Source organism: Equus asinus, chromosome 23 (assembly GCF_041296235.1).
Source record: "Equus asinus isolate D_3611 breed Donkey chromosome 23, EquAss-T2T_v2, whole genome shotgun sequence".
Lineage (NCBI taxonomy): Eukaryota > Metazoa > Chordata > Mammalia > Perissodactyla > Equidae > Equus > Equus asinus.
The window spans coordinates 56,830,633-56,857,171 of NC_091812.1; positions in this window are offsets into that span (position 1 = coordinate 56,830,633).

Sequence of the window (26,539 nt, forward strand, 5' to 3'; positions counted from 1 at the left end):
TCTTTGCCATGAAAACACCCCTGGGCTTGAAGTTCTTTTTCTGCTCTGATTGCTTTCTGGAGAGTATCTGCCTTCCTTGCTTCTATGACTGTCCTTTGTTGGAGAGAAAATAAGGTAAAGGGAAGAGGGCAGAGGAAAGGGGACCACAGGACTAGAAACTTCACACTCTGGTATGTTCTGCAGGACAATGTCTGGCAACGTCAGTATAAAGTGACCTCTGACTTGAACTGAGCACAATTATAGTGGCAAATTTTTATTATTTTTTAATAGCTATCTCAATATCCTTTTATCCTTTTCAGAAGCTTTACTTCTTGGAGGCAGAAATACAGAAGCATGGATAAGGATGATACTTAACTACACAGACGGACCTGGAGAACATTATGCTCCGTGAAGTAAGTCAGTCACAGAAGGACAAACACTGCATGATTTCACTGACACGAGGCCTCAAAAACAAACTTACACAGAAAACAGAATGGTGGTTCCCAGGGGCGTGGGGAGGGGAAACTGTTCAAATGGGTATAAAGTTACAGTTGTACCAGATACAGAAGTTCTGGAGATCTGCTCTATGACAGAGTGCCCAGAGTTAACAACACGGTATGGGAACTTTCAAATTTGTTAAGAGCATAGATCTCATGTTAAGTGTTCTTATCACAAAAGTGAAAAAAGCAGGGGGCTGGCTCTGTGGCATAATGGTTAAGGTTGTGTGCTCCACTTTGGCTGCCCGAGTTCGCAGGTTTGGATCCCAGGCATGGACCTACACTGCTTATCAGGTCATGTTGTGGCAGCAACCCACATATAAAGTGGAGGAAGACTGGCAGAGATATTAGCTCAGGATGAATCTTCCTCAGCAAAAAAAAAAAAAAAAAAGGGACGCAAGGAAACTATGGGAGGTGATGGGAATGTTTATGACCTTGACTGTGGCAATGGTATCATGAATGTACGCATATGTTAAACTCATCACATTGTATACATTAAATATGTGCAGTTTGTGGTATAATAATTATGTATCAATAACGTAGGAAAAATTAAGTTAATGATATTCAAAAACAAATAAATATTTTGTAAAACTCAGGGTATCTGGAAATTATACACATATAATTTTAACCACTAAATTTCTGAAAACACAGGCTCTGAGCTCAGAGTGTGCAGGGTTAATTTTTAGCTCACTTCACTGATGGGTGTTGTTGTATTCTCATCTCTAAAACAGGAAAATAATAATAATTCCTATTGCAGAGGGATGGTATAAAGGCCAAACAGGGAAACAATATTAATAATTGTAATTAATAACTCCATCATGATGATTGTAATGATAATTTATTTAACTAACATTTTTAGCATTACTACATACCCACTATTGGGCTAAAGTTTTTTACATGTATTCCATTTAATTCATACAATTACCTGTGAGTTAGGAATAATACCTATTAACTACTTATCAGAATACCTTACCTATAATAAGAGTAAAGAGAGTAACTAAAATCATTATTATTGTTTTAAGTGTTATTGTTACTGTCAGTCAATGTTATAATAATTCTTATCCTTGTTGGAAGCATTTTTACCCCAGGTAGAAATTACAGAGAATGGATACTGACGTATTTTAGATCTGCAGTTAATACACATTGTTTTTACTGAGAGAGAAAGGCCAAGATAATAAAGGATAGGATTAAGAAAGGGGGGGTGGGGGTGGGCCTGCAGCAGCTGAGAGGAGAAGTGAAGGGGTAGGTCTGTGACTCGCACAGCTACTGCTTTGTAGCAACAAATATTTAGCAGGGGGTCAGGGATGGGAACCTTTGGGGTGATGTTCAAGGTCAGTTTCTCCATCTGCCCCAGCACAACTACTCCTGCTGAGTCATCGCCCCTCCCCCAAGGTTTTGAGGCTATGAGCTGGGAGAGACCTGGGCCAGCTCCTCTAACCACGGAGCACCACCCAGAAAACCCTACAGAGACAAACTCAGCTTTTGCTGCAGAACCAGCTGCTGCGTGATTTCAGGGACTCCTCTGCACCTTCTCCGAGTGAGGAAAAGAAATCTGCTTGCTGATGCTTGAAATTCCTTTGACAGGAAGGCGGGGGCGGGGCAGCCTGGGGTCCAAAATTAGAGAGAAGAGGCTAAAAAAACAAAAAGCATCTGTCTGGAGGGGAAAAATTTTAGTGATAATAAATTTCAGATAAAATGTAATCAATCAAGTGTAAATGAACGGTATTAGTCATTTTCCTGTTTTGATAGAGGACTGGGGAGTCTTAGAGTAGTGAGTGACCTAGGACAACAGAGGTGAGGAGGAGCCCTTTAAAGGATGGGTCACATTCACTGAGCCGGATCCGTGTGCTTCCACCTAAGCCAGCACCCACAGAGGCCGCGCCCTGGGCTGTCTTGACCTACGTCTGGAACAGCAAGCAGAGTGGCCCCACAAAAGCTACTTGGTGGTTCTTTCATTGTTTTATTTTAAGGTGTAATTAACTTCTCTGAAGAAACAGTAATTGACTTACAGCTGTGGTTTGAACTTTGACAGGTGCACATCTGTTTATTTGTGGACTCCCAGTGGAAGAATAACCAAGAGTTTAACATCAACTATGCTTTCAGTAATCCAGGAAATTACAACCTACCAAGAAGCAAACTTCTCCCTCCACACAACAAACATTTAGGAGAGAAAAATCTAGGGCTGGGAAGGGCGATGAGTCAAAGGAGATATTCTGGGATACTTTGACACAACAGAAGATCTTAATTTAGAGAAGGAGGGAGGCTAAGAGTTACTCAATGTTTCCAGTATCGAGAAGGCAAGAACCAAGTGTTCCCAGAGAATTTGTCAAAGCTCCCTTCAGGTAAAATGCATTCATACTGATAGATGGTTTCAAACATGCCTCTCTAACAGTCATTTCTAAGCTGTTTCATATTCATGTGGCGTGCAGTGAGATGTCTGCCACAGACCATGCGCCTTTACTGTATGGTGCTTTAGCACTCAGAACATTGCTAACAAACTTGACATTTTTATTTGTACTGTTGATGCGGGGTCGGTGAGCCGAGGAGTCGAAAGAAAGATTTCTTAGACTCTTAAGATCTGGCAGTAGTGCTCTTTTATTTAGAGAATAGTATAGAATAGCATGGGGACAGGACCCATGGGCAGTCAGAGCTTCTGCTGCCGGCATGGGGACATGACCCATGGGCAGTCAGGCTGCTGTGTGGGGACAGGGTCCACGGGCAGGAGGAGCTGCTGCTGCTGCTGCTTCTGCTGCAAAGTTGGGTGGAGAGTAAGGCTAAATTTAAGGCGTAGATATGTGAATTATCTCTTTACGAGACAAAGAAAAAAATTTAAAATGGTACCAGTGCCGGTGGGGTCCAGCCATTGGGCAGTCCCACAACTTTTAGATAAGAATCAAACCGGATTGAGTAAATGGCAGAAGTCACCCCTCAAATATTATCTTCAACTAAAGACAAAGGAGGATTTTGGGGTGGGGGGTCAGTTACATGAGGTTGCCAGACAGTAAACAACTTAAGTTCTTGCCTTCCCCATTAAGAGTTTCCAGAGATAAGGCCATCCCCCCTTCCTCCTGGCGCAGAGAGGGAGGCATGGAGATTTCCTTCACAAATGCAACTGTCTCTGATCAAAGGGCAAGCAAATTCCACTCCTCGGAGTCTGCTTCTTATCTGTAGTTTTAAAAGTAACCAGCCTAAAAGTCCTCGTCATAAACTGTTTTAAAATTAAGCAGCCTAAAAATTCTCATCACTGTGATGACGGGCGAGTATAATAAGTTTCCCAAAAAGGTGGTGGAATTGAGAATTAGGCAGCAAGGAGAAGAATGAAAAGTAAGAGGCACTGCTGAAGAACTGATGTGTCAGGCAAGGAGGAAGTATTTGCAATTGAGCAGGAGAAGGAAGAGGAAGGAAAGAGGAAGCCATGTTGGCCATGGTTGTTGGGCTCTCATAGCAGAGCAAATGGTTCCTGAGGGCGAGTCTTACCACTAACACAGACTCAGGGGAGTTGAGAAGGAAAATTCTCCCTTCATCCTCTTCAAAGCTCATCTAAATGGAAGAAGAACTGAAATGCTATCTATAATTATAGAGTCTAGGCGGAGAATGGGAGAAACAGAAGTCAGTCCCTCAAGGCATCATAGGATGGCTTGTCTTCTGTCCTCTCCGATTTTAGGACTTCATAGCCACTAGAATGAACATCAAGGAAGATGCTGAAGTGAGAGGAGTTGATGGAGAGTAAACGAATTGGCGTTACCGACCACAGGATAAGCATGAAAAAAAATCCACTTCAGCTTATTTTAAAATCTGCATCATTATGTATATAACATTGTGACTTCAAATTCTTACTGTAAAGTAAATGTAAACACATTACATGCTGCATTTTCCTTTAATTAGGAGAGCAAGTAACCCAATAAGCATGACACAGCTAAAGCCAGGCTCAAAAGCAATCACATTTTTGCTTTTCTGCAGATGTATTGGTTTATCACTTAATTTATATGTTACATTCCCTGTATGACCTCTTTGGATATCACAAGTGAGTTCAGAATAATTTTCACAATGCAAGGGCAGTGTAGAGACGTGGGAGAAGGAGGGGACGTTTCCAAATTATAAGCCTGTGTAGTTTGTCAGCTCTCCGACTTGGGTGCCCAAGCCCTTCTGCAGCGGATGATGAATGGGCCCCCAGTGAACTGAGCCTCCTTGCTGGGGATACATTTATGGGAACGAGCAGAGGCGATGTCTTTTGCATAATGAGTCCACCGAGAAAGGGAAGAATGTAACTGCTGAACCTGCTGCATAGAGCGTATTGGTAAGTCTGAAAACAAAGAGAAAACAATTTCCACTGGGGTATGTAATGCTCCATCGCAACGAAGAGACTCTGAACTCAGGAGCAATTATAACAGCTCGGGCTAGGGTGGCAGTTCCAGCATGAGGCTTGTCAAGTTAATTTATGGCTGTGTATAATTGGGTGGTTGCTTTTCCTCCAGAAAGATGAAATGGCCAAGCGAAGAGAGATGGGTATCTCACTATTTCTAATATAGAGATAGAGATCTTATTTTTAGTGTGGAGTGAAAAAGGATGTGGGGGTGGTGGGCAAGGTCATCTTTTGCAGTGTTGTAAAGTTTCAAAAAAAGCAAAAAGAATGGGGAAATGTTTCAGAAAATCAGGAGACAAATTACACAAACTTCTAAGAGGTAACTCTTGAATTTCCCCATAATGGGAGGCATTGCTTCTGTTAAATTCTCTAAAGTTAGAGTGAGATGTTTCCCACAACTACAAATCAAGAGTTTTTCATTTAAATCTTAGCCATGTAGAAGCTTTATTTTTATTATTCCTTTTAAAATGTGCTTTTTTCCTGCATTATAAGAAACTCTAAGGGGCTTGCCTGGGGGTGCAGCGGTTAGGTTTGCACGGTCCACTTCTTGGTGGCCTGGAGTTCGCAGGTTTGGATCCTGGGTGCGGACATGGCACCACTTGGCAAGCCATGCTGTGGTAGGCGTCCCACATATAAAAAGCAGAAGAAGGTGGGCATGAATGTTAGCTCAGGGCCAGTCTTCCTCAGCAAAAAGAGGAGGATTGGCAGTAGTTAGCTCAGGGCTAATCTTCCTCAAAAAGAAAAAGAAACTCTAAATCCCAAATAATTAATCAAAGCAGTTGATTAAGTAGTTGACTAATGAAAGCAAATCTAATCTAATCTCAATTGATTTCAAATTAAGCCTTACTTCAGTGTCCATAGGAGAGGAAATACTTTGGTAAATAAAAATTGTATAGGAATGGGAATCTGAGTTGTGATATTGAAAGGACCAGCTGGTTATACCAATCTCCCAGACAGCTCTTCTTAAGAAAAAGCTTCTGTTAATATGGCTGTAAAAGGAGCATCAGTGTCTAGGGCACTGCTGGGCAAGCCATGACGTGTGTTGTTTCTGCCAGAGTCCTGGTTTATATAAAACAAAATTAGTTCTCAGCATTGGGAGAGTTAGGACTTTAGTGGCCCCAAAGGTCACTTGTCTGAGAGAGTTTCAGACCTATCCAGGAAAGACTGGTCTTAGATTAGGTTCTTTATAAACTCAAAAAGCCTTGTTCAAGAACTCAATACAACGCCATAGGCATTCCAAACACAGTGAGTCAGACGGTGTCATTGGGATTTACTTTGTGCTAGAGGGAAACTAATTCTCCCACAACAGGCTGCCTCTCAGGTCTGCCAGCTACACTTCAGACCCTACATCCCCATAGAACTGAACTGTCTTAGATTAGGTTCTTTATCAACTCAAAAAGCCTTGTTCAAGAACCCCATACAATGCCATAGGCATTTCAAACACAGTGAGTAAGATGGTGTGATTGGGTGTCAGATGACGTCATTGGGATTTACCTAAACTCACATATTCATTAGTAGGTACTGCTTTGTATCTTGTTATTTTTATTTTGCTAATCTTTGATATCCTAAAAGAGTGAAAGCAATTGAGCTCATAAGAAAGAGGCCCCCACTTCTAACCAGTGAGTTTTAGCCTTCAGCATGTTTAATTCCACTTCTGCCCAGAAGAACCAGTGTCAATGAAGCGGGCTAAGACTGGCTCTGGACTGGAAGCATTGACCTACTCTCGCTGCTCTTCCAGACGATGCTTTGAGACCCGACAAACCTCACTGGCTTTGTGTTTTCCTTCTTGAATCACGTATAGCATAAATGTGCTCACCAGCAGAAAACTATGACTCAAGAACACTATGGTCCAAGGCTTGCCTAGTATGTTTGCATCCCTCGCCACGTCCATCCCGATGGAAAATGCACACCCCATGATCACATCCTGTCTTCTCATCAAGAACAGTAACCTAAAAGGGACGTTGAACAAGCACCAGTTCTTCCTTTGTCCACAGGTTTTGCGACAATATATATTTTTCAATAGCCTCTGCTTTAAGAATTTTGGTTTAATGAACACTAAATTTGGTTTGGTGGGATAGGAAGAAAGGCAGAATAGGTACTTTCAAAGCTAGAGGAGTAAACAGGAGACGATCACTTGAGCTGTAGGGTGGTATCTTGAAGGAGCTAAGGCACACTGTCATCAGCTCAACAGAAAGCAATCATTGTGAATTCTTATAGGCCCCAGGACTAGTGACTAAGACTTAGTTCTCCAACTTGAACTAGCTCATGGCAAAGGCAGCAACCAGAATCCCCAATTGCTCATGTGGCTTATCACAATCTGGAAAAATCTAGACAGCTCAGACCTTCATAAATCTTGTTTCCTATTACACAAGGATCTTTTACATTATTCCTCTAATCATCTGGGAGTCATCTAGACAGTGATAAATTCATTATGCAAAGATTAAAAAGAATTTTTTCTTATCTAGAAGATGTCAAGTACACACATTTTTCTTTTCTAGCATTTTCCTATCAGATGGTTGAGAGGAGAGTAGCAAATATAACTTCCCATTAGTATCACAGTATAAATCTCTAAAACCACTCTCTGCAATGATTTTTTTTTTTAAAGATTTTATTTTTTCCTTTTTCTCCCCAAAGCCCCCCATACATAGTTGTATATTCTTCGTTGTGGGTCCTTCTAGTTGTGGCATGTGGGACGCTGCCTCAGCGTGGTCTGATGAGCAGTGCCATGTCCGCGCCCAGGATTCGAACCAACGAAACACTGGGCCGCCTGCAGCGGAGCGCGCGAACTTAACCACTCGGCCACGGGGCCAGCCCCTCTCTGCAATGATTTTAAAAAAAGAAAAACAAAAACTTAAATATATATTATCTGAGAGTTAAGACATTCCAAACTCCTATGATTTAGATATGCCTTGCAAAACTTGAGTAAATTAATTAAGGGACCAAGATGGTTGCTTTGACTGATTTCCTACATATATTTAAACAGAACATCCTATTTTGGACTCACTTTCTAGCAAAATCAATTTTAAGCTTCCATTCTTTCACGTGTTAATTTTTTAAAAATTATTGAACTTCTATTCTGCAGCATGCATTGTGTTAAATACTGTAGATATACTTGAATGACTCATAACTCAAAGAGTACAAAACTCGGTTTGGTGGGTTAAAAACTCAAGGAACTCAGCAAACAAGAAAATCAAATAATTAGAGAACAAACATTGTTAAAACAGAGTTGCACAAGGCAGGAATGAGAGATGAGGAGAGTCAGAAAATGACTTCCAATAAATGGAACGACTAGAGCAAAAGCAGAAGATGCATAGCAGTGTGGTGGAAGAGGAGGCTGGGAAATGCAGGTAAGGCTCACACCATGCTGGATCTCTGACACCCTAAGGAATCTGGACTTAATCTTACACGTCATGGTGAAGGCTTGAGGAGGTATATGAAGGAGGGAATTGTATTGTACATTGAGTTTGAGTAATAGCACCGTGGTCTCAGGGGAAGGGAGATTTTGAGGTGGGTACAAATGGAAGCTGAAAGTAGATTTAGGAAACTATTGCCATAATCCAGATGAGGAATGATGGAAGCTTGAACTAAGGCAGATCAGATATTGTCTAAGAGTTAATGCAGTAGGGCAAGTTTAGTGGACATTGCTGACACAGGAACTCTAGAACCTGACAAATAATTACATCCGATGGAAAAAAATAACAGGAGAGGAAAATCAGATGACTGACATTTTGAACATGAGTGACTAGCACAATTATGGTGCCCTTCACAGAAACAAGGCAAGCCTTAAGAAATTTTAGCAGTAGAAGGAAAAGTGATGATGGTCAGGCAGGTGGTCATACAGGTTGGACAAACTGGTTCAGATTAGGTAAGAGAGAATTTTGCATCTTTTCAAGATACTTTAAATTTTCGTGAAAATATTTCCTTTTTCCCCAGGCATTAATGTCATATCACTAATCTAGACAAAAAATATGAAAGAAGACTTTTTGTTTCTACTTCCAAATTATTACACATTTTCAAAAAACTACTGATTTATTTTTTTAAATGTTTTTACAATACGAACTAGAGTTCTAAAAAGTTGAATAGGAGAGAGTTTCCTTTAACAGGAGTTACACTATTCTATAGAAATGTATACATAAAAAAATCCAGTACTTCTATCTCTAATAAGTTTTTATTCCTATTATCTAACAATTGTTGTGTAGCTATCCATGTCAAGAAGCACAGAATCTGGAACTGGATGTGAATTAACATGTTAGGCACCACCTATGTGCCAGTATTTTTCACTCCTTCCACTACTCCTGTGTGGTAAAAAAATTAAGTAACATCCTCAAGGTCACAGGCCAGTAAATAGCACAAACAGAACACAAACTCAGGTTGGCCTGACTCCAAAGACAAATTCCATATTGCTAGTGAATTTGGGATGTATTTTTGGTTCCACTATATATAGGAGCTGTAATTGGGGTAATGCTCTTTTCCTCTCTGAATTCAAGTTCTCTGATCTGTAAAAGGACAATCAGAGTTCATACCCAACAGATCACTTATGAAATTAAAATGATAATATCTTAAAAAATCTTTATAAAATGCCATAAAATAACATCTAGTATAAAGATATGTTACATATATCTATAGTAATAGTAAAAAAAAAAATTAACTTCATTCCATCTTTTTTAAGTAATCTAAGAAATACTAAGTGCCTGCTATACCCACGGTCGTTTCGAAAAACGTGTCCAGAAGCGATTCCTTAATCAGAGTGTGCCTTGTCCTGTGCCGCATAAGATCACACTCTGGTGCCTGGTCTCAGATGAAGGAGGACATAGCTATACCACAGAAATGTGATAGAAGCCACAAATGCAAACCATCTATATCACATTTTAGAATTTCTAGTAGCCATATTAAGAAAAGTAAAAAAAAAATAAGTGAAATTAATTTTAATGATATATTTTGTTTCAAAGTAATATAATTTCAAAATGTGATTTTACGTAACCTAATATATGCTTTTATGTAGTCAATATTAAATTTATTTACAAGATGTTTTACAGTATTCTTTCTATTCTAAGTCTTCACAATCACGTGTATCTTCTATGCTTCTGGCACATCTCAGTCTAGACTCTCCACATTTGAACTGCTCAGTGGCCACATGTGGCTAGTGGTTGCCATGGTGAACGGTGCAGCTCTCTAATATTGACAACGGTCTATGATGTACTCTATTACAAGAACTTTTCTCAAAAAGGATGCTCTGTGCTGATAAATAAGGCCATTCTGGTACCTCTTATGGAGTGTATACACACAGACACACACACAAACACAAAGAATGGGACGTAGGCAGAAAGGTTACTAAAGGTCAAGAGACACAGGAAGAAGATAGGGAGTCAAAACTACGAATAAGCAGAAGCCTCAAGTAAACAGGCAAATACAGAGAAGCAGTCAGTAGCAGCAACAGTAGCATCAAATGTAGACAGAGATCCAGACCAGGAGGAGTCGAAGCACGATAACAGCAGACTGCTCAAAATGTCATTGGGCGGCGAAGCTGCAATATACTCTAAAATATCATCTCAGTTATCCACGAGGCCTGGAAATGTAGCTTATGAATAAGCTCCCTATCTTCCTTCATGATCATTTCCTTCCAGTGAACTTCCATCCCCTAATATGTGTAGTACGTCAAACAGAAAGAAACTTTATTTTGCCTTCTATCCCTTTAAATTCATTTACAGAGTATTCTTTCTCTGGCCCTGAAAAAAAAAAAATCCAACTAGCTCCCCGACATCCTTGGTTATTCTAACATGATCAAAAGTTCTATGGTCCTTTTAGGTTGCAAAAGGTTTACCGGTACTACTGTAATTGAAATGCTCAGTTTCAGGTAATATCAAAACTCCAAATTTTTCTTCTTCCTGCTATAGGTAGGAAGCCTTCAGTCAGGAAAATGGATTTTACTGTCTACCAACTCCAACCATTTCCATCCCTCTTTCCCCATCTTCCTAACCACAGTTTCATCTCACTTTGTATCTCTGGAGTAGAAGCAAGGTGGAGAGAGAAATGAAAAGAAGGGCAGGAAATTTTTACTAGATTGTTTGTGATGGGCAAGCATTGGCATCTCTGAGATTGTCAAGTATTTAAAATGGACTCGTCATGCCTTATCACCTTTTCGGGTTCTTCAGAGACACCCATGGGCCCCAAAAGAGTTGAAGATCTTCCCTTGCCTGACGGGTTCCCTTGACATGGGTGAATGCAGCTAGTTGCATTTGAATCCTTTGAATCCTTAGGCAGCTCTCTGACATCTGATTTTTACCTCTAGCTTCTTTCTACTGAGGTCTGTTCAACAGACCATGATCACTGGTATTAACCTGAGTTAACTAAATATATCTACCCTATATTGTAAATGGCTTTACTAGTGGAACTAGAATATTGAAAACCCCTTGGGTGAAGGTTAAATGGTCATTACCTAGGTTTGCCTTTACTCTCTTAGCCATCTTCTTTTCCCATCGTTGACTAACTTCTTCTAATTGACTCTATAATTATATGTTAATATAGTAAAACCATGTATTAGTCAGGGTTTTCCAGAGAAACAGAACCAGTAAAGATTTATATAGGAATTGGTTCACCTCCTTCTGGAGGCTGAGAAGTCCCACAGTCTGCCATCTGCAAGCTGGAGACCCAGGATTGCTGGTGGTGTAATTCAGTCTAAACTTGAAGATCTGAGACCCGGGGAGCCGATGGAGCAATCTCAGTTGGAGGGCCAGATGAGATGAGATGAGATGAGATGAGATGAGAAGTGCCCCAGCTCAAGCAGTGAGGCAGGAAAATAGGGGTAAATTCCTCCTTTCTCTGCCTTTTATTCTATTCAGAGCCTGAATGGATTAGATGATACCCACCCACTTTGGGGAGGGCAATCTACACTGCTACTGAGTCCACCAATTCAAATGCTAATTTTTTCCAGAAACACCCTTTCACACATACTCAGAAATAATGTTTAATCTGGGCACCCTGTGGCCAGTCAAGTTGACACAAAATTAACCATTACCATGGGGTTACCACCTGAGCCCCTTTATCCACTGTTATTGCAACTTGCAAGCCATTTCTCTCTTCTGTGATGTGTTGATCTTTAATGATTGATCTCAAAGGCTAATCGACTTTTTTTATATCCTAGTTTCTGAGGAAAGCTTTAATATATCACAAATACATACTAAAAACACTAAGCTTTAGCTTTGGGATATTTTAAGCAAATTCCATGACAATATGCTTGTTGTTTTTCAGTACTTTGCTCTTCCTTTTCTGCATATTAAGAACCTAATGCTCAGAGATGCAATTTTTAAAATATTTTAATAAGCCAATCATGAATATTTAAATTCATACTGAGGAGATTTGCTTATTATGTTCCTTCCTCCTTGAGTCTACTCTAAAATATGCCATACTTTCCAACTCTTGCTCACTGCTCACGTTGGATTGAATGGCCAATTTCTACTTGAGCTATCACCTAGAAAACATGTAAATAAATATTACTGCTTGGGTGAAAAGAAAGAATTTAAAAAAAGAAATAAAATTTCAAACTACGAAAGTTACAAAACAGCGTTTGCAAATTAACTCACAAATGTTAGCACTGTGAGTACACATTTCTGTGGTTTAGAGGAAATTTTTCCAAGTAGATTTAAATAACTGAGTTCTGTCTCTGCAATCACTAATTGTCACATCTCTGAAATGCTAGAACCATTTTAGAAATTCACATTGGACTTCAAAGGCGTCATCTCTGAACAGGCCTTCCGTGCCTGGTAGGAAGCTAACTGGGTCACACTTCAACCTGAAGAAATCCAATTGCACCTTACAGAGGACACAGAGTACGCATGTGCTTGCAAAGTTGAGTGTAGAAATCAAGATAATTGATCTGATAATTCAGATAAAATACATTCCTGTCAGATGAGGCCAGATAATTTAGGCATGAATAAGATTTTAGCATTGAGTTTTTGGAATAATTGAGTGCCACAAGCTTCCATTTAAATTTCACAGATAGATAGTGTAATAGAACACTTACTAAATATGAAGTGACTTACCCTCTTTGAATTAAAGCTGAACTGAAGTTTCAAGGTAGTGTTTAGTCTCATAAATGTGTTATTATTGTAAAATGCCACTCATGATTTAACTTAAACTAAATGGCAATTAACCAAAAATAATAGCTAACATTTATTGAGGAATTACTACTACATGCCAGGCATTGTGCTAAAAGCTTCATGTGGATTATTGCGTACCCATAAATCATCATAATGGAGGTGTTCCAACGTAATCCTTTCATGCCTCAGAAATATCTGGATGCAATGTAGCCTTGAGCTTGGTGCTCATCATTCCATGATGGGCCATGATGGAGCCCATGGGTGACTGGTAAAATAGCACCTTGGAATCATTTTGGGATTAAGAAATGACTATTTTCCTTGGTATGTAGATGAAAAGCCATAATATTATTCTAAAATTCTTTCATTGAAAAGACTAAAATAGTATTATTGAGTTTTTCGTCTCTTATCTGTAGACCAGTAGGCTTTGTTAGCCTCTCAGATACGTTCCACATGATCTCTATTCAGTACTATTGTTCTTGTGAGTCTTACAAGCATTTTTAATTGGGGCTTTTAAATCTTTGCCTTGCCCCATTGGTGGCACATATTTTCAGAACACAGTGAATAAAATAGCATGCAGGTCTATAGCCTTTGAGGTTATTGTCATTTCCCCCCTTCCCACACATAATAAATAAATTAGAAGTATTGGAGCCTTTAAATTAACAAAAGGTTAAATAAAATTTTATGATCTCCCTTGTTGATATCCTGGCTGGCACCACATTTTGAGTAATACATCATTAGAGAAATCACCCTCTAATGCATGATTGAAGTATTATGATGGGTGAGTTGTTACTTAGAGACACCGCCTTAAATAGATTGTCAGCCCTGAGAGCCTGAAAAAAACCAGGCAAATGAGTCTCCTCTTTCCAGGGTTGCTGAGGAAGATCTACAAAAAGCCCCAGGAATAGAGACAAAGTAAATGGCTTTAGGGGACACTTTCTTATTAATTTAGTAAGCCTGAGGCATCAAATGCAACTCCTTGGCTTGTCAAAATTATATCATTATTATCTTGCAAAACATTTCAATAAATTTAATTCAGTTTAAAGGGCCAAGAAATACCTGAGTGGAAAGAAGAGATTTGAAGGTTAAATTCATCATCTATATAAACACTGAATTCAAAGTTGACCATTTCCTCCTCAACCCCGTTTCCATCACCAAGGTAAAGACCTTCAAATTATTTTAGACTGTGTAAGTGAAAAGGGTTGTTGCATAACATACAAGATAAACAAGTTACTAACTGAACTCAGTCAATATAAAAAAGCTTTCTAACACAGAGAGGCAAACGACCAGCTTCTGTTTCTTTGTATAAAAACATTCTTTGGTAATATAGTCTACATTTTTATTTGACGTTCCACCCTCCTTCTGCCACGCAGACAAAGAAAGGAGCATATTTTATCCATTTTTTCCAAGATATTTCTACCTGAACATGGGCACCTGTGCCAAAGCAAGCAGAATTTGGATCTGAGGGGGTTTATTCCAGTCTAAGAATATCTCTGCCCACAAAACAGCAAATTATGAGGTTTATCTTCATTATCAAATTCAAGTTTTTGCAGAAAGAGGAGGTAGAATTATTAATCATTTAAAAATACTCTTGCACAAAGAATACATAAGAAAGTAGCCTATTTTAGAAGAATCAGGCTACTCAGGAGACCCATTTGAAATATGCATCCTAGTAGCTCAAATGTATCACTGGGAGTAATGAACTTCTATCCCAGAGCAACTGTAAAAGTCAGTCAACTCAATTCTCTCGCCTTGCTCTCATTAAGCCTTTAAAACACTTATCAAAAATAAAGTGATATATTCCTTTTAACAACCCTGTGAGCTTTTGTTATTCACTCTCTACTGATGAGGAAAGGTGAAGACAGAGCAGTTAAATGCCTTTGCTGAGCTCACATGGCAAAATAAGGCAGGGCAGGGCAAGCTAAGGATACAGCCAAATCCTTAATTTGTTTTCTGGTCATCCTTCCAAGAGAGCTCAAAATCATATTATTCTTTGCCATAAAGATATCTGATTAATCTTCAGACTGTGTAGTCTTAAGCAAGGAAACAAGATAGAGTCTGAAAGAGACAAAGATAATAGATAATTGTCTGCCTGAAGTGACTTTTATTTGGTTCTAAAGACTTTAGTGAGACTACAAACCATGCCAAAGACCACACTTCTGCGCAATCAGTAGGGATGGGAGGCAATTTGATTTCCAGATTACGATCAGTTAGGATTGTTCAGCCTTGGCAGACAGTACAAAGATTTTCAATGTACTACATACAAACTACCCAACTTCTACTGCTTCCTTTGCTAATATCTTTACCATCAATAAGGTAATGACGAATGACACACCTTTGAAAGAAATAGTTGGTGCAACTAAGAAAAATGAAGAGGGAGAGAAAGGAGAAAAAAGAGATAGAGCAGGGAAATGAAAGAACTGAGAACAGCTACAGAGGCTGACTACATATGCACAAAGATGGAAGAGAGAAGTCTTATTGTCTTATTCTACATTTTGGCATTGTTGTACAAGTTCGACTCCATAATTTACAAATCTCCCCTGTCCTTATATGTGCCCTTTTGATTTAGATTTTGACATTACACATCTATAACTCCATTAAGAGATGAAAGAAGTGATAAAACTACACTTGCAGTATTTCTTTAAAGCAGCAAGAAGAGTAGAAAGAAAGAAAGAAAGAAAAGAAGGGGGGGGAAAGAAGGAGGAAGGGAGGAAGGAAGCAAGCAAGGAAGGAGGAAGGAGAAACAGAATGTGTTGGAATAACTGCTACCATTTATTGAGGGTCAACTATTTCCTGCCCATTCTAATAGACATTTTCTACATGTTATTTCTAATTCTCAAATAGCCCCATATTAATTCTCAATAATACTCCATAAGAAAGATATTCTCCTTCTCTCTGTCTCTGTCTCTGTCTCTGTCTCTCTCTCTTTCTTTCTCTCTGTTGAGGTATAAAATATCATAAAGATCAAGCAACACCCAATTGTTGCATACTTGAAAGTGATAGAGGGAATCTGAAATCAGTTTTGTCCCATTATGCTTTTCTTTCTATACCACTTTGTATTGATTTTGTACTTAGGTCAATAGTCTTGACACTAGAAGAATGGACTGTTAACAATAATCTGTGTTACCCACAGCCATGCCAGGTTGCTTTATTTTCACTTTTAAATATCCAGCATGGTCCTCACATAAACATTTTACCAAGATCCTAATTCAAATGCTGGAATAGAAACAACAGTACAGTATTAAGGGTGCATGGCTATGGAGGCATATTGCTAATAAGAGCTATCTGAGATTTCACTCATAACTTAGACAATTCTTTTGGAGATGGTTGAAACTTGAACAAAGGGCTCACGAGGATCTGTCATTGCCCTCGCTGACAATAGTTACAGGATACCTAGTATAGAGTGGCTGTCTAATACAATGCGTGGCAGAGTAGGTCCCAAATAAAATGCTCAGTGAATGAAAGAATTAATGAATATAGTTCAAAAAGACCTATTAAGTGGGACTTTCTGATTTCATCTACAACCTGGCCATACTTCAAAGATGTCAAAATGTCCTTCCTTGTACATTTGCCAATATTGTAATAACAAGAGATCCAGATGAAAATTTGTTAGGAATAACAACTTTTCTAGAAACAGTGAAAAACAAGAAATATCTACCAATTCCTGTATTTGTTTTTATTTACTCTGATGTGTATTGACCTACTGAATTACATGCACATAGAGTGTGCTCACTGATAGTCTTGCAGAAACATTACCTTTTCTTCTAAATTATGAAATATTTGAAAACATAGAGGTTTGCAGGTGAAGCAGGAAGATCATTGTAGAAGGAGTCAGTTGAGATGGCAGCCATTCATCTTTGAATTATCTATGTCCTTAGTGAATTCACTGTACCTACCTGTGACCTTTGATTCCCCAGGAAACCAAAGTGTTTGTTCTAAGAGAGCTCTAAATTTTCCGTAAGTTTTCTTCTTTCTTGAAGTATATGGTTGAAGAAGACACTGTTACCTATTTTTACCTCCTTCTTCATTAATAGAACCTCTATTTGTTTTCAAATGAAAATACTACTATATTCCTTAGCCTCCTTTGCAGATAGGGAGGATTATCTAAATCTAAATGGTTTTGAGGAGGGACTTCCAGAAAATCTCATTTTACCCCTCTGCACTCTCCTATTTCTTGCCTGGAATGTGATATAATAGCTGGAGCTCCAGAAGCCATGTCACAATTCTGATGGTAGGAATCACAGGGAAGGATTGATAGAACCCTGTGTCCTTAACAGCTTCCTGATACTATCGTACCAGTCCTGAAGTGATGTTGAGTTTTTAATACTCATGTTTATTAATTTTATCTTGAATATGAACATAAGGTTCTCTGTATCAGAGACTGATTCCTTACTAATTACCTTCCAATAGTTTAGTCTATCAGTCCACTTCTTCTTGCCTCAGCCTTACCCCTGGAGTGACCTGGTGAAAGCCAGGTCAAATGTCCTATGCTAGTAGTCAGATACTCCATAGATGAGGAACAGACAATAGATTTTCTTCCTTTATATTCTGGAAAAAGACAGCCATCACTCTTCCAGAAAAGAGAGGAAAAAAATTTTGCTGATGGGATGATAATCCCCTTGAGATGGGATGGCAAGGATCCTGAATTCTTACTCTAACCTTTTGGAATGTAAATACATCTTTCCAGGGGCCAGATGAACCACACGCATATCGTTTATGACTTCAAAGTCATAAAGATGTCTCCAAGGTCTGAGTTTCATCTCTTTAAAAATGGAAATGCCTAAGGAGATATTGCTCCAGCCTTCTGACACCTTGGGTCTTAACTTAGGGACCTAGTCCAGGCTGTAACCATTTGGTTCTCGGATCAGAGCAATTAAGTAGAAAAATGACTACAAATCTAATTCTCATAGTAAGTAAAGAATGAAGTGTTCCTAGGGAAAATGACAGCAAGCGTTTCCTGTCTTTCTATTACATACACGTCTGTGACTGAGGAGGAAATAGGGCTTTGGACAGGAGTACTGGAAACCACAGAAAACTTTTATTTCTCTACCACAGGCTACATCTAAATTTCTACAAGAGAGAATAAACCCTTGTATGTTTAAGCCACTGTAATCACATTTCCGTTACTAGCACCAAAACACAACTCTTAGTTGACACAATGGTTGACTTCAAAAGTATCAAGAATTTAGATAAAACTTGACTTTCAGCTCATAGGAACAGTGACCATCATAGTGCTGGAAACATAGGAAGCACTGAACACAGGATTGTTGAATGCATGAAGAAATAAATAAATTAATAAACATCCAGTAGCAGCCACCCAAAATAACCCACATTACACAGCAAGCAAAGGGAAGAGCATAGGACCACATGCTACCTATGTCCACTGCCTGAATGAATGTTTCTGTTTTTACTCTCCTGTTTGGATATTCCCGGCCATTTTGGTTTTATTTCAATCCTAATCCTAACATGAACAATTTTCCTTGGAAGCATTCCATCTTACCTCCCCCAATATTCACCTGACTGATTCCAGGGTTCACTTAAATACAGAGTCTTCAGGGGCAAGTTGCAAAAGTATCTTGACTTAGTTAAATTATTTTACTATTCATTTAACACTCTTTATTGAACTTGCCACAGAATTTATCACATTAAAATTGTCTATTAAAACTGTCTATCATCACAGCTAGTTTGAAGGCTCAGTGACGACCAAGGACATGTTCATATTACAAGTGACTGTATTCCCAGAATCCAGATCAGTGCCTGACTTCTTATATGTTTCTCTCTCTCTCACAACATGTTAATCATAATTTCCTAACAATAGTCTGCAAACGGTCTGCTATAACTTTGGAGGCATTGTTCCGAATGCATTATTTTCTGGCCATGAACCATTGTCCTATGGTTGTCGACTTTGTAATGTGGCAGTGGACAAAATTACACTCTGCAAAAGAGACAGGAGCAGATGATACAGCCCGAGGCTTGAGAACTGATTTCCTGCTTCAAATATGTTTCCTGATTGAAGATTGCACACCTAGGAGGTAAGACGAGAGAGCTATTTTATAAAAGTGTCCAGCAGATCTACTGCAGTAATTTCCACTGTATTCATCATTTACTGAATTGCTCACACACCAGAGGTATAATCCAATGTAAATGATCTCATCACCCATCAGTATGAGGGCTCACCATCCAACTTGGCCTCAAGCTAAAACTTGACATTTCAAGGTTCTCAAAGCCTCAGTAAGTAAGCAGTATATTGATGACTTCCAAACGTCTCTTCTGAAACAGCCCCAGCTTTTGAGAAATGCAGGTGTTTGGGATCTAGAAATAGAAGTAGCCAGCTGCCCTTGAGGTATTTGGGGCACAGTTCCATATTTCCTACCCTTGATTTGGCCCTGAGAGGGAACATTTTGTGCAGAAGATAATGGAATTGACACCATTTGCATTCTGCTCATACAAATACTAAAGAATGAAATTTAAAAGGTTCATTTGAAAGTATCCCTTCCCGCAGTTTCACTGGCACTGCTGTAGGTGGGAAGTCATAAGGCATTCTCACACTGTGAAATAAGAAGAACACGGAGAGTCACCAGATTGGCAGAGACCTTGAGAGGCTGTCTATGCATGAACCTGCTCCAAATAGATGGTTTTGAACTTGAGGGAAGCCCACTAGCATTTCTGAGCCTCTGTTTCTTGACTATGATAGGAGAGGGCCAAGCTAAATTGTTTTAACTCTCCCTTCCATGTTTAACATTTTCTGATTACACAACTCCGAACAAGATTACATTCAGAATAATTTCAGTTCAGGCCATTATTGATCTTCTCCCCCATTAATTCCCTGTAAATTGTTTGACGTACTGGACAAAACCTGGGTTTATCAAATATACCTACAATCTAGTCCTTTCTTTGCCACAGCACTTTCTAGTTGTGTGGTCTTAGGCAAAACATTTATTCCCCTTAACTTTCAGGTGTTTTCACTGTAAAATGAAGATAATAACTTTTCCACAGGGTAGGCTTAAAGGTTAAATTAGATGATATTAAAAAGTACCTGGAGAGAACTAATTTTTTAAGAGATGTTAAATCTCTCTGCCATGATTCCCTTATTATCTTGTATTTTCAAGCGTCCAAAATATATATAAAAACATTACAATAAATAATTTTTTATTACATATTTAATTATTTTTTTAGTGGATCCCGGGTTTTTATTACAGTAAACTGAATTTTCTCATTTCCTTATCTAACCTCTGGTTGTAATTTAAAGCATTACTTTATTTTACAATGTTATTCTACAGTGTTAAGTTCATCATTCATGGCTGCAAATGACAGATAATCAACTTAAATTACCTTAAGAAAGGAAGGGGGGCATATTTGTTGGAATGACATTGGAGTGACCTGATGAAGGAAAATCTATAGGAACTAAGCAACCCAGGACCCATGGTTTTAATCTCTCTCTCTTTCATTCCTTTACTTCCTTCTGGCAGTGTTTTCTTATATGCAGCCCTCTCCACATTGTAGAGAACATGGGTGCTGGCAAAGCCAGTCATATTCTTATAGCTACTCAACAAGAGAACAAATAGAATTTACCAGCTTCAGTATTAAAAAAATAATGCAAGGAAGTATTCTGATTGGCCTATTTTGATCATATGTTTATTCTCAGGACCAATCACGGAAGTCAGAGCTGTGATCTTAAATTAGTTCAACCTGATATACACAGCCCCTATAGCAAGTGCAGGGCAGTCTGTTACCACAATGGGCAGGGCAAAATGTTTAGGACAAACAAAACTGACAGGTGTTCTTGCATATGCTAGAGGTGACTAATTGCAATCCCAGCTGTAGACCTAAGGGAAAACTAGCTTAACTTGAATCAAATAATAGATTTACTTATAAGAATCATACTCTGCTATCTCCTTGTTATAATCTGGACACTATAATTGGGGTGAAGCATGGATGTAAAATATTTGTGTTTGCTATTGAATACTTTGCTCTTTTTTATATGGTAAATGGTGAAAAAAGTACAGATGGCTATTTTTAGAAACATGCATAATTTCTAGGACATGAAGAAGACCATTTTACTTCTCCAAATGTTTCCTCACTAATGTTTTAATTCCTTCTAGTGGGTAAATTTAATAGTCATATAGTTTTATAAAAAAATAGAGGTGATCCTGATGAAGCTAGTTCACTGGGAAATTCAAATAAAGGTAGAAATAAGTAAGTTCAGTTCTCTTCCAAAGAACAAGTTTATATAAGGGAAGGAGTAGAGTCTATATAGGGCTCGCGAAAAAGGAGTGATGTGAGGTATACAATTAGAGATATGATTGAAGATTTGAATTGGAATAGAAAAAGACTGTCTTACTAATTGGCTGAAAATAGTTCAGTCCATTAATAACCGAGGATGCACTGAGGCTTCTAAAACTATTGCTTATTTTCTAATTAAATGTGAAACTATTCCTGTAAAGTATCTAGGAGCCAGGAATAATTATCCCCATTTTGTGAATAAAGGAACACAGTGTCTGAGAGGTGAGGCAGTTTAAGTGTCTAATCAAATCAGTAACACTTAAGAACAGAACCAGAAGAGGAAAGGTGACAGTGCCCTTTTCTTTGCATGTAGAGATGCCAATAAACAGGCAAATTGGCTGGAGTATGGTAGAGAGAAAGTTGGATTTGAAAACAGAAAACTTAGATTTAAGTGCAGTTTTCCAACTCATACAGACCAGACCTTGGGCAAGTTACTTATATTATCTATATTATCTATGAACTGGAAATAACAGTGATCCCTTTATAGCACTGTGGAGACGATTACATGAGAAAACATACATCTTGACATGATGGAGTGGTGATGGGGAACTCATGGTTCCTCCTTTTCTTGCCGGCTCTTCCTGCAATGAGGAATGCTCACCTGGATTGGCCAAAACCAGGAAGTCATTTCAGGGCTCAATCTTAGCAGGTGGCACTTTCCAAGGATTGATAAGATTAACACCCATGAATGTCAGAGCTTCTAATCAGGATCTGAGCACTCTAAAGTATGGAGTCTTTCTATTGAAATAAGAAGGTGTCTATACAAAGTATCTTTTTATTACTATACAAGAAGCTTTGGGAGAGTTTAAGGACTAATCTGGGTAAATTCTAAGACAACTCTCTTTACTCTCACTTTACAGAAAAAGACAATGAGCTCCAGAGAGAGTACATGACATACCCAACTTAAGAAATTAATGGGAAGGTTAAGATTGAATTCTCTCTCTCTTTACTCTAAGATTGGAGTCCTATCACATATCACTTGATATTTTCAAAGACAGTGTTCTTCCAGGTGTAGGTAAGGAAGAGAGAGTCGAAGTTCCCTTGGCCACCCAAAAAATAAAAGCTCACAATGGGCTGCCTAAGCTAGCTCTCTCTCTCCTTGGTGAAAAGTAAACTGTCAAGAGGTCTGAAATACAGTATCCACAGCTCCATCCACTGCAGTACAGAAAATAGCATAGAAGAGGGGTGGAATTGTGCCAATATGCCAACAGAAAGTCAGCATAAATGCCAAAGAATGTAAGTCACGCTCATAGACTCCTCCACATGATTCAGCCTAGCTTATTAGAATTCCAATTGTGGCTTGAGGTCAAAAGCTTTGAGTAGTAATGTTCATTTGTGTTGATTTCTCTCTTAAGTGCGTATTTTTCCTTCAGAGCTCATGTTGAAATGGGTCGCTATCAACAATCAGGTAATCTTTGATCCTAGGGCTAAGACCAACTTCAAGTCCTAAATAGAACAAACATACATAAAACCCCTCGTGAAATGTAAAGCACAACCTAAAACTTCACTTTTAAACCCACACCTTCCCTTACGCTCTCTCAGTTCTCTTTACAAGAAAGTGATACATTTTAATTCCCTTTAACATTTTCATATGGAGCCAAGTGCAATTCCACCATTCATGGAGTAGTACTGGCTGAGTGGATATTCTCGGTTATAACAGCAGCAAAAGAGAGAAGGCTGGTGAAACCATGTACACTTTTAATAAACCAAACCACCAAATCTGATAATCTAACTTCAAAAGGTTTTCCAAATGATGACATGGTGTTTTACAAATTTAATCAAAGTGATTCTTTTCTCTGGTAATTTCTGCTAGCCTTCGTCTTCCTTCATTCAGTCCATGCCACTGGGGAGAGGGATGATTAAGTAGAAGAACACAGAACAAAAACGCAAATTATCAGCCTTTCAGTTTCAAAATATCCTTTGGAAATACATGACAGAGACAAATTTTTGAAGGAAAAAACTTTTAAGTCGTAAGAAACTTGGCTTTGAATAACAAGACCCAAATCCTGACAGTTCAAGGAATAAAGTCTATACAAAAACAATAGAGAAGAATAAGTGATCAGTTGATTATTTGTTTTCCATGAATCCACAGTAAATGAAGACCTAGAATTGGAATTGAGGTAAAGCCAAAGAGAAGAGAATTAGAACTCCGTGTACGCCCAAGAAGAGACCTATACCACGTCTTTCTAATCACTTCCTCCTCACACTAATTCCCAGGGTCAGGTGTGTAATGAGATTCCTAAATGTGTTTTATGATCCAAGAACACAAAGAACTTATTCACCTCAACCTGGGATAATCCTGGAACTTGTGAAGTCTGGATAAACGTCCTTTTGCCAGCATGGCATAAGGACTTAGGTAAGTTTCCTAGGGTTGCTATAACGAAGTACCACAAACTGCGCAACTTAAAATGACAGAAATTTATCACCTCACAGTTCTTGAGGCTAGAAATCCAAATCAAGGGCTTTTCTTCCTCTGAGACTCTGAGTAGAATCCTTCCTTTCCTCTTCCTAGTGTCTGCACGTGGCCAGCAATCCTTGGTGCTCCCTGGCCTTGTAGATATATCACTCTCACATCTGCCTCTGCAGTCATTGTTGTCTTCCTGTGTGTCTGTCTTCACATCATCTTCTTTTAAAGACATCAGTCATATTAAATTAGGGCCCACCCTAATGACCTCATCTTAATTTGATTACGTCTAAAAGACCTTACTTCCAAAGAAAACCACATTCGCAGGTGCCAGCGTTTGGGATTTCATCAAATCTTTCGGGAAGATGCAATTCAACCTAGAAAGGGCCATAGAATTAAAAATATTGCCTGATACATCTACACAAAAATTCTTAGATAACCACAGAGAGCTTTTAGTAACCAGAGGGAAGCTTGAGACCAAGCAATTATTTTCATGCTCTCAAAGAGAGATATGCTATGGAAGTGGTGAGAGAGAGGGCTGGAACTGGAGAGGACTTATTATCAGCACAAAGCATGCGACTGCCTTATGTTCCCAGAGACCATCTGAGAACACGGATTTTGATGGAAACATACAAATATTAAGGCCCACAATCAGATAGGATGATGTAAATTTAAGAGGATGTCAGGACGGGTAGATGACTGAGAATTACAATGTCCTACTCTACTCCACTTCCATTGATGCCTTGATGCGACTCGAGGCCCTCTGGAAAGCAGATCTTGGACGTACCCTGAAGATAAATTAGAAGGGAAAAACTTTGAATTGACTAAAAAGCATTGAATTTAATGAATGAGTTTACCTCAAATTGATTAATATTAAACATTTTCCCACTGGATGAAATGAGAGGTTCAAGAAAAAATTGTCATGTCTTTGAGGAAACAAAGAAAGTGACATTTCTTGATAATCTGAATTTGTGATCTGAGATTTATATGTGTTACCTATATAATGAAGGTGGAAAAACTCTCCAAGACAGACTGGCAAAACTACATCAATACAGACACTGTCTTTCATAGGACATGTTCCCAACGTAAAAATAAAGAACATATTAGATTGAAACACTGAAATGCAGAGAGCTATAATTTTTCAGGAATCCTGTAGACTCTAAAGTGTGTATCACAGAAGTAAAGACTATAATCATACCTGGCTGCTTTTACTCTGGCAGTACCTATCATTTTTATTTTGACAAGGGAATATTGTTTGCACTACACTGATCAGGATACAGTTTCCAAAGGCAGATTCATTGCACATGTACAGCTTGCACCCCATGAAACGGTGCAATACAAGCAATAAAAGATACTATGCTTGTAAGTGGACTTGCCTAAAACATTATGTAGATAAAACCACAACAGGTTTGCTGATATGGATATTAGATAATCAAAGTGATAGCTTTACATATGATAAATTTATGTTTGTCTCAGCTCTTATTAGCTGATTGATCTTGGGTCAGTTAGTTAATAGTCATAAACCTTGGTGTCCTAAGGTGCCAAAGGGCCACAATAATAGTACTAATCGTACATAATTTAAAGGAGATAACACACACGTATAGCACTCAGCACAGTAATGGGCATATAACAGGCATCCAATAAGTGTTATTATTTGTATTCATTTTTTACTCATCCAAATTACGTGTTGTCTTTAAAAGGACAAGCAAATAAGAGATAGAGTTGGATTCTTGTCTCAGTTTTAGAATTAGCTAATTATGTAATCTTGGCTTTGCCAATTGAGCTTGCAGTTCTTCAGACATAACATAACTAGATTGGCTACTGGATGGCCTGTGACACCATGTCTAGGGCTGAAATTACACCGTTTGTGGGGACAGAGAGAGAGTTGATGAGATACAGTTCCCTTAGAATCATACCATTGTCTAGCTCTATAAGACTTTAACAATTATCTCTTATCTAACCAAACCCAAGAAAAAGGAAGGTAAGGAAATAAGGCCCTGATCAGCCACATGAGCTACAAAGGATTTCCTACCATTCATTCATGTATTCCACAGTCCCAGACTCACTGACTTTGATACCATTTTAGATGGATATAGAAATATACATATTTCTAAACATAGAGTAATATCCTTCTTTGGTATTAAATGCTAAATTGGAGTTTCAAACCAACCATTTAGCTACTACTTCTAGATCTGCCAGGAGGTCATGGTTTTTCCTGCCAGCTTAAATTCAGCAATTAAAGATGCCACTCTCATTCCCTCATTTCCCTTTTAGACACATGGAGTGCAAGAATCCCAGTCAATCTGACCTCTGCAGTCATCACTGTCTTCTTATCCATGCTTTCTTTTCTGTTCCTGTTGTATCAACATGGCCATTACCACACTTCAGCTGTCTGTCCGTATCTATCATCTTCTAAGACTCAGCAACATGAAGCCAGACTGGCGATTTATTTACGCTTATCCCAGGTACTTAGTACAATGCCTGGAGAATAGTAATTAATAAATATTTATAAAATCACTTAACTAAATGAGCAGGTAAATTTGATTAGATTGAATCATATGAAATAGACTTTTTATAGTTCAAAAAATAGACAAAGATGAAAAATTTCAACCTACAGAGCAACTGCCAATTATAGACCTAATTTCTAACTCTCACTCAACTGGAGCAGATTTCAATATTGAAGAAAGCATGTTATTCAATTCTCAGCTTTTTTTCTTTCACTTATCCCCTTTCTTATTTCTACCTGTCTTGGTTAAGTTTTATTCTTTTATTCACTGGATCATTCATTTCAAAAATATTTATTGAGCATATTTGTAACAGGTACTATGCTAGGTGCTGGGGATAAAATTTTGAACAAAACCAAATGTGGTTCATGTTCTAATGGGGTCTTTAGTCTCCTTAGATAGAGAGATATTAATCA